Source organism: Bubalus bubalis, chromosome 17 (genome assembly GCF_019923935.1).
Source record: "Bubalus bubalis isolate 160015118507 breed Murrah chromosome 17, NDDB_SH_1, whole genome shotgun sequence".
Taxonomy (NCBI): domain Eukaryota; kingdom Metazoa; phylum Chordata; class Mammalia; order Artiodactyla; family Bovidae; genus Bubalus; species Bubalus bubalis.
This window is the reverse complement of record NC_059173.1, coordinates 24,235,954-24,246,049: the sequence shown is the minus strand read 5'-3', so window position 1 is coordinate 24,246,049 and position 10,096 is coordinate 24,235,954.

Genomic DNA, 10,096 nt, shown 5'->3' with positions numbered 1-10,096 from the left:
TGTCCACATAGTCAACAGAGAAGCAGCAGGGCCTCAGGAGGTCCACCTTTTCTTCGGGTCTCCAGTAAAGATCTCAAGAAGAGCACCACACCACAGCAGACTGAACACACCTACGGAGTGTGAGATCTGGGAGCATGTGGTTGGTAGGGAGAGTTGTGTGCACATATATGTGCACATCTATGTTTGTGTGTGTGCACATGTGTCAGTGTGTGTATATGAGTGTGTGCATGACTATTCGTGTGTGTTTATGGGTGCATGTATCTGTACATCTGAATGTACATGTGTGTTCAGACCATGACTGTCAGGTGTGTGTGTCCCACTCCAGTATTCCCACCTGTAAAATCCCATGGACAGAGGAGCCTAGTGGGCTACAGTCCATGAGGTTGCAAAGAGTCAGACACAACTTAGTAACTAAACAACTGTGTCTGTACATGTGCTCATGTGTATTTGTGTGTGTGCACATTTATCTTTTCATATCTATGTGTATGTATGTATCTGCATGGGGGCATGTCTGTGAGGTGTTTGTGTGTGTGCATACATGGGCACAGATCAACTAAGTGTCTACCTTGGAGACACAATCTCAGGATATCATGTGATAGCATATGACAAGCTCAGGGTATCGTATGATAATAATGATACACGGGTTCCATTCCCTAGGATGTCCAAGCTCATCCAAGTTCATATTTGAAGAGTCAGTCCAAAGCTTCAATTGTCAGTAACTGAATGCCCTCCGCCAAACCAACCCTTGTCCTTGACCAAAGGAAAAACTCCAGCCCTCCCAAATATTAACATCTTTTTGTCACCTCAAGCAAAACTGCTTTATAATAAAAATAAAATTACTTTATTGTATGCAGACTTCAAGTTATTCACTTTCATTGCTCCTACATTTTTATATGCTTCTAAGGTACAGAAAGCAGGCATCCACGGCCCATAATCCTTTAAAATGAGAAATCGTATATTTTCTTTCCTACGATAAAAAGGCTCTGTCCTGGCAGGAGAGACGAGCATGCGGCGGCTTTTGCTCTAGTCATCACAACGAAGGTCACTCACTCGCTGGCAGAGAAACACGCTGTCCCGTCACAGGTGAGCTGAGCTGGGGGGTGAGCGATGCTCTGAGAGTGGAGGACCTGAGCGTGAGCTGGAGGGTGTGAGGCAAGCCTTTTACCTCCACCTCTAAACTCCAGACAGGCTCTCATTCCTGTCCCTTTGTTGTAAGGGATTAAAAAACAAAATTCTGGAATTCGTGATGCATGCCATTCCTAGGGCCGCCATAACACAGTATCATAGCACAGTGGCTTAAAACAATAGGCACTCACTCCCTCTCAGTCTGGACGTTAAACATCCAAAGTCAAGGTGGCGGCAGGCTTGGCTCCTGGCAACCAGATGCTGACAGTCCTTGGAGTGTAGACTCATCACTCTGGTCTCTGCTCTCCTCATCTTCTCCCATGTCTCTGTGCCTGAATTTCCCTCTTCTTGTTTTAAAATAATTTGATTTCTTTCCTTTGGCTTTGCCGAGTCTTTGTTGTTGCTCGGGCTTTTGTCTAGTTTGGGGGAGCAGTGGTGATTTAGTTGCTAAGTCATGTCTGACTCTGTGTGACCCTGTGGACTGTAGCTTGCCGGGCTCCTCTGTCCATGGGGTTCTCCAGGCAAGAGCACTGGAGTGGGTAGCCATGCCCTTCTCCAGGGGATCTTCCTGACCCAGGGATCGAACGCACGTCTCCTGCATCGCAGGCAGATTCTTTACCGACTGAGCCACTATGCAAGTCCTTTGGGAAGCGGGGCCTACCACAACTACTGAGCCCACGTGCCGCAACTAACAAAGCCAGCAGGCCTGGAGCCCACGCTCCGCAGCAAGAGGAGCCACCACAATGAGAAGCCCGTGTACTGCAACTGCAGGGTAGCCGCCACTCGTTGCAACTAGAGAAAGCCCGCGTGCAGCAATGAATATATAAAAAACTTTTTTAAAGAGAATGAAGGCTGCAACATGGATGAGCCTTGAAAATGTGTAAAGTGAAAGAAATGAGGTGCAAAAGGCCAAGTGCTGTTTGTTAGATTCCATTTCTATCCAATATCCAGAGCAAGCGAATCCAGAGAGACAGAAAGGAGACTAGGGCTTGCACAGGCCTGGACTGGGGATCCGAGGGTTAGGAGGTCAGATTAAAGGGTGAAGAGTTTCTTCTGGGGCTAATAAGGATGTCCTAAAAGTGATCATGGTGATGGATGCAGAGCTGTGAATGTACTAAAAGCTACTGAGACACTTTACATGAATGAATTAGATGGGGTGTGAATTATAGCCAAATAGAGCTGTTAATAAAGAGTCTCCAGTCTTGATTTGGGGCTATTTTGGGGGCTTGCCTTGGTCCAAAGGATGGAGAGGAAGTGATGTTCGTCAGTTTCAAGGTCTCTAAAAGCCTCACACACCATTTCTTAGAATCCTGTGGGCACCATAAGCCCAGGCCAGCCTGGTGGAAGATGACACATGGCGCACTCGTGTCCCCTTGCCCAGCCAAGAATATGCCAATGACCAGACGGGTGAGTGAGGCCATCACCACCCTCAGCCTCCTCTCTGGCTGACTGCAGACTCACGGGCAGCCAGCCAAGACCAGCTGAACCCCTCAACTGACCCATAAGCTCAGGATCAACAATAAGCAGTTATTAACTCACGTTGTCTTGGGGTAGCATTTACTCAGCAAAAACACGCAGCTGCCATCACCACTATTTTTCAGGTATATAGATACCTGAAATTATAGAAAAATAGAAAAATTATAGAAAATAGAAATACCATTCTATTTTTCAGGTATATAGATTTTTAAAAAATTGAAGTATAATTGCTTTACAATGTTGTATTAGTTTCTGCTGTACAAAAAAGTGAACAACTATATGGATACATATATCCCCTCCCTCTTGAGCCTTTCTCCCATCCCCCGCCCCATGCTACCCATCTAGGTCACCACAGATGAACCTATTTCCAGGGCATCACTTTCTTTTAACAGCTTTATTGAGACATAGTTCATGTCTATTACATCTTACCTTATTGAAGTATACAACTCAGTGATTTTTTTCTTGTATTTACAAACTTGTAGATCCATACCCATATCAATTTTATTTAAAAATTTTTTATTTTTTAATAAATAAATATAATTTATTTTTTATGAAGCTTTTTACTTCGCATTGGCACATAGCTGATCAACAGCGTTGTGATAGTTTCGGGTCGCCAGCAGAGACTCAGCCATACATATACGTGTATCTCATGCCCATACCAAATTTAGAGCATTTTCATCATTCAAGAAAGACACCAGGACCCACCAGCGGTTCCCCACTTCCCCTCCCCCAGCCGCTGGCATGCACTGACTTACTTTCTTTGCCTATGGATTTGCCTCCTCTGGACAATTCATGTAAGTCAAATCATTCAATAGATGTCTTTCTGTGCCTAGCTTCTTTCACTTGGCATAATGTTTTTGAAGTTCTTTCACATTGGTAGTATAGCTAACAGCATAACTTTTTAAATATTAAGAGTATTACTTAGTTGCTTCCTTATTAGCAATTTATCTTTCCCAGAAAACGTAAGATTCATGAATTCAGGGAGTTTGCTTGTCTTGTTTACTATAGCACCCTCATTGCCTAGAAATGAGCATTACACACAGAACACTCTTTCAATGAATGAATGGATTAATAGGGAAATTTTTATTTTTTTTAATTTATATACTTTATTTTTTTTTACTTTCTAGCTGTTCCTTGAGGCTATTGTAGTTCCCCAACCAGACATCGAACCCACACCTCTTGCAGTGGAGGCACTGAGTCTTAACCACTGGGTTGCCAGGATGTCCCCATAGAAAAGTTTGTAAAATGTTGAGTGAGTATTTGAAGGGCTGGGGGCCTTACTGAGTGATATGCTTGTCTGATCCAGGCCACGTCTCAGGATGTCATTGTCACATGGTGGCAGAGTGAGGACCTCAATCCGTATCAGGCCACCCTGTATGGCCCACCAAATCCAAGGAGCAGCTATTTCCCTCTCAAGCCTCGTCCCTTCTGGTTCCAGTCTTTAACAGAGCAGCAGTGCTTTTTGCAGTTGGACACTAACAACAATAATGGGATTCCCAGGTGTCTCAGTGGTAAAAGAATGCATCTGCCAACGCAAGAGACACAGGAGACTCGGGTTCTATCCCTGGGTTGGGAGGATCCCCTGAAGCAGGAAATGGAAACCACCCCAGTATTCTTGCCTGGAAAATCTCATGGAGAGGAGCCTGGTGTGCTACAGTTCAGGGGGTCGCAAAGAACTGGACATGACTGATCATGAATGCACAACAATAACAACAAAAAGAAAATCTCTTCTTTTGCTTCTGGCAATGTTGACAAAATTGACAGTGGAAGATGAGGGATATTTCCTTACCTGGTAATGAGACTAGTTTTGCCTCGGGTGCAAAATGTTCCCTACATCTGCTCATCACTTTCAATCTCTAAGTACATTCTTGGGAATGATGGAGGCCACGCTCCACCCTGGCTATCCACGCGTTTACTTTAATTCCAGGGCCCTGGTGGGAATGAATTACAAGGTTATTTAGACCTGCCTCACCATAAAGCTTGACAAAGTCTTTCATTTAAAGAAAAAAAATGTCCTTCATTTTCAAAACTCGCTGTCGGCGGTGGGTCCAGCTGTGATCTGTTTTCCTCGATGGGATTGGAAAAGCCTTTATTGGCATTGTTTTATCTGGAGAAGAGTCACAGGTCCAGCCGCAAATCACCCAGATAAGATTCTAGTTGTAAGATGTAATCACGTCTGAGTCAACACCAGGGCCCTGGGCTCTGTGTCAGCCCGAGGTACTTTCCTGACCCTCCCTGGCACTCAGCAAACTTGTGAAGGTCAGAGCCTGTCTGTACAGATGCTGGTTTGTTGAAGGGCAGACACCTGGGGAGAGTCATAATTTTCAGACCCCTGGAGAACCATTTGGTGTTCCAGCGCTGACGGGTCACCTGTGCTGTGACTTACCAGATGCACTTACCAGATGTAATGGATGCACCTGACTCACACCTGTGAGAAGGACTGTTAGGGGCTAGGGCAAAGAGGACACGTCACAAGGAAGAAAGATGGTGATGTGGTATTTGGGTGAATGGCAGGCCATTCACCAAAGTCAAAATTCTGTGCAGGATCGCTGCCTCTGTGAAGGAAGGTTGAGGGGAGGTAAGAGATGGTATCTGCTGCTCTTGGCCAAGTGCCCGGGTGTGTGAGTCTGTTTCACAAGAACTTTGCAAGGTGCTTTGAACACATGTGGTCTAGCTGAGGACGCAGAGCACAGGAAGAAGAAAAGCTGGGGTGCTCTTGGTTTTATTTGTGCAATTAAAAATATCTCCTATCAGAAAGCGTCGTGGGAGGGGGGAGATAAATTAGGAGTTTGAGATTAGCAGACACATCACTATATTTAAAATAGATCATCAACAAAGACCTACTTTATAACACAGGGAATTCTATTCAATATTCTGTGAAAACCTATCTGGGAAAAGAATCTGAAAAAGTGGATATCTGTATATGTATAACTGAATCACTCTGCTGTACCCTTGAAACCAACAGAACGTTGTAAATCAACCATGTGTCTGTGCTGTGCTAAGTTGCTCAGTTGTGTCTGACTCTGCAACCCCATGGACTGTAACCCACCAGGCTCCTCTGTCCATGGAGATTCTCCAGGAAAGAATACTGGAGTGGGTCTCCATTCCCTTCTCCAGGGATCTTCCCAACCTAGGGATCGAACCCAGGTCTCTCGAATTGCAGGTGGATTCTTTACCATCTGAGCCATCAGTTCAGTTCAGTTCAGTTCAGTCACTCAGTCGTGTCTGACTCTTTGTGACCCCATGAATTGCAGCATGCCAGGCCTCCCTGTCCATCACCATCTCCCAGAGTTCACCCAGACTCATGTCCATCGAGTCAGCGATGCCATCCAGCCATGTCATCCTCTGTTGTCCCCTTCTCCTCTTGCCCCCAATCCCTCCCAGCATCAGAGTCTTTTCCAATGAGTCAACTCTTTGCATGAGGTGGCCAAAGTACTGGAGTTTCAGCTTTAGCATCATTCCTTCCAAAGAAATCCCAGGGCTGATCTCCTTCAGAATGGACTGGTTGGATCTCCTTGCAGTCCAAGGGACTCTCAAGAGTCTTCTCCAACACCACAGTTCAAAAGCATCAATTCTTCGGCGCTCAGCCTTCTTCACAGTCTAACTCTCACATCCATACATGACCACAGGAAAAATCATAGCCTTGACTAGACGAACCTTTGTTGGCAAAGTCATGTCTCTGCTTTGGAATATGCTATCTAGGTTGGTCATAATTTTCCTTCCAAGGAGTAAGCGTCTTTTAATTTCATGGCTGCAGTCACCATCTGCAGTAATTTTAAGCCCAAATCAACTATACTGCAGTATAAAATAAAAATTAAATTAAAAAATATCCGATCTCTATTTTTGTTCTCAGATAGTACCTACTAGTTGTAAAAATTTAAACAATGAAAAAACATATAAATTACAAAACGAGGGTACCTTGTTATGACCCAGCCCAGCACATCAGAGATAACCACTGGTACTGATGATAACCTTCTTTGCATGTTTTAATTATATTTGGATTATTGTGATTACTTTAGCTAAGAGGAAATTATAATCTTAATGTTGTTATTTGTCTTACTTGAAAAAAATCTTCCTAAACAGTATGGAATTTCCTAACAAAATTTAAAAAGTAAGGACAAAAGCCATAATTCGAAAAGACACATGTATCTCAGTGTTGTAGCACTGCTTACGACAGAGGAATGGATAAAGATGATGTGGTACAAATATCCAATGGAATACTGCTGCTGCTGCTGCTGCTAAGTCACTTCAGTCGTGTCCGACTCTGTGCGACCCCATAGATGGCAGCCCACCAGGCTCCCCTGTCCCTGGGATTCTCAAGGCAAGAACACTGGAGTGGGTTGCCATTTCCTTCTCCAATGCATGAAAGTAGAAAGTGAAAGTGAAGTCGCTGAGTCTTGTCCGATGCTTAGCGACCCCATGGACTGCGGCCCACCAGGCTCCTCCATCCATGGGATTTTCCAGGCAAGAGTACTAGAGTGGGGTGCCATTGCCTTCTCTGAATGGAGTACTACTTAGCCATAAAAAGAATGAAATCATGGCATATGCAGCAACATGGATGGCCCTAGAGATTGTCACAAGTGAAATAAATCAGACAGAGAAAGATAAACATCATATGATATTACTTGCATGTGGAATCTTAAAAATGATATGAATAAACTTATTTAAAAATCAGAAAGAGACTCACAGACAAGGAAAACAAACTTATGGTTACCAAAGGAGAAAGAGGGGAAGGGATGAGTTAGAAGTTTGGGATTAGTAGATACTGTACATAAAACAGATAAACAATAAGGACCTACTATATAGCACAGGAAACTATATCCAATATCTTGTAATAACCTATAAGGGAAAGAATATGAAAATGAATATATATGTATGCTTAACTGAATCACTTTTCTGTAAACCTGAAACATTGTAGCATGCTCAGTTGCTTCAGTCATGTCCGACTCTGTGCAACCCTATGGACCATAGCCCGCCAACTTCCTCTGTCCATGGAATTCTCCAGGCAAGAATACTGGGGTGGGCTGCCATACCCTCCCCCAGAGGATCTTCCCAATTCAGGGATTGAACCTGTGTCTCTTATGTCTTCTGCATTGGCAGGTGGGTTCTTTACCACTAGCACCACCTTGGAAACCCTAAATCAATTGTACTTCAGTAAAAAATCTGTACTTCAATAAAAAAATCTTACTTCAGTAAAAAAAAATTTTGTAGAGGAGTACAGTGATGTTCACAGGTTCATCACTCAGCTTTCAGGAATCAACACTCTGCCAGGCTGCTTTGATCTACCATATACATATATGTATATGTTGACTGTTTTTTTATGCAAGGTAGACGTGTGTGGGCTCTCATGTATTCCTTACCCAACTCCAGCATTTTTTCAGCACAGAACCAAGCCCAGTCCTGCCTCTGAACCTTCATTTCCCCAGGCCTTGTCTTTTTCACCTGCAACTTTTTTTTTAAACTGCGTTGTGCGGCATGTGGGATCTCAATTTCCTGATGAGGAATTGAACCTGTGCCCCTTGCAGTGGAGGCTTGGCGTCCTAACCCCTGCAACTTTCTCACTTGCATTATTGAGACATACGTCATATATCATACAATACATCCATTTAAAGTGTACAGTTTGATGGCTTTTGGCATACTTACAGAATTAGGCAACTATCACCACAATCAAGGCACATTTTCACCACCTGAGAAAGAAACCCTGTAGCCATCAATGGTCACTCCCCACACTGCCCTCTCCCAAGTCCCAGGTAACTATGAACCTAGTCTCTGTCCCTATGGATTTGCCTGTGTGGACATTTTATGCAAATGGAATCATACAGTATGTGAACTCTTGCATCTGGTTTCTTTCATTTTTTTTAATTAAAAAATAAAAACCTTTTTGGCCAGTGTGGAATCTTACTTCCCAACCGGGGATCAAACCTTTGCCTCCTGCATTGGAAGCTGAAAGTATTAGCCACTGGACTGCTCGGGAATTTCCCGTGCCTGGGTTCTTTCACTCAGCATCACATTTGCAAGGTTCACGTGTGTTACAGCATGTATCAGCATTTCAGTCCTTTTTTTGTCTGAGTAATATTCCACTGTATTGTTATACCACTTTTGTTCATTCATCAGTGGATAGACATTAGGATTATTTAGACTTTGGGGCTAACAAGGAAAACACTGCTATGAACATTCATGTACAAAGTTTTAAGAGGACGTGTATCTTCATTTCTGTTGAGTATATACCGATGGGTAGAATTGCGGGTTCACAAGGGTAGCTCTGGGCTTCCCTGGTTGCTCAGTGGTAAAGAATCTGCCTGTAATGCAGGAGATAGAAGAAGACTCGGGTTTGATCCCTGAGGTGGTAAGAGCCTATGGAGGAGAGCTTGGCTACCCACTCCAATATTCTTGCCTGGAGAATTCCATGGACAGAGGAGCCTGGTGGGCTCTGGTCCATAAGGTTGCAAAGAGTCAGACACAACTGAGCCACTGAGCGTGCAAGCACAAGGGTACCTCTATGTTTGAACTTTTGGGGAACGTTCAGACTCTTTTGCAAAGTGACCATCTGATTGTACCTTCCTACCCGCAGTGTGTGAGTTCCAACCTCTCTACATCCTTGCCAATACTTGTTTTACTCTGCCTTTTAAAATAAATGTCGTTCTAGTGGGTGTGAAGCGGTATCTCATTATGGTACAGTTTTCTTTTAAGCTTAGCAGTTTATCATGGAAATATTAGTAGGTCAGTATAGCTACTTCTATTATTCTGTTGAATAGCTTCAGGCTAGTGCATTAGGTGAATGTGTTGGTTCAACCATTATCCCTTTGCTGAAACTTTTAGGCTGTTTCCAATTTTCCAGCATTTTAGAAATCCACAGCTTTCTCAACTAGGATTTCCACGAGAATTACACTCTTTGCCCTAAGGCATCCATTGTATGTAATAAATTAGCTTTTCTCCCATGCATCTAAAATGGTTTTAGTGTATATCGCACTTTTGGGAAAATTGATAAAGTAGCCCCTTATTATATTCTGTGATACAGAAGAGTGGAGGAAAGCTACACGTGTTCAAATACCTTTTAATACGTTTTAGAGTAGAACTGACAATCTATACAGTTTTTGTTGGGCTTCCCAGGTGGCTCAGTAAGCAAAGAATCTTCCCGCAATGCAGAAGATGCAGGAGATGTGGGTTCAGTCCCTGGGTTGGGAAGATCCCCTGGAGGAGGGCATGACAACCCACTCCAGTATTTTTACCTGGAGAGTCCTGTGGACAGAGGAGCCTGGCGGGTTATAGTCCATAGGTTCACAAAGAGTTGGACATGACTGAGGCGACTGAGGAAGTGCACATGCGTGCACAGTTTTTGGTACATTCACATAATTGTGCAATCATTTCAACCAATGCAAGTTTTCACCACCCCAGAAAGAAATCAAGTTATCAATAGTCACTCCCTGTGCCCTGTCACACTTGGAGCCATTCCTAAGTTGTCCTCCAAATGAATCAGATCCATTTACGTGATTGC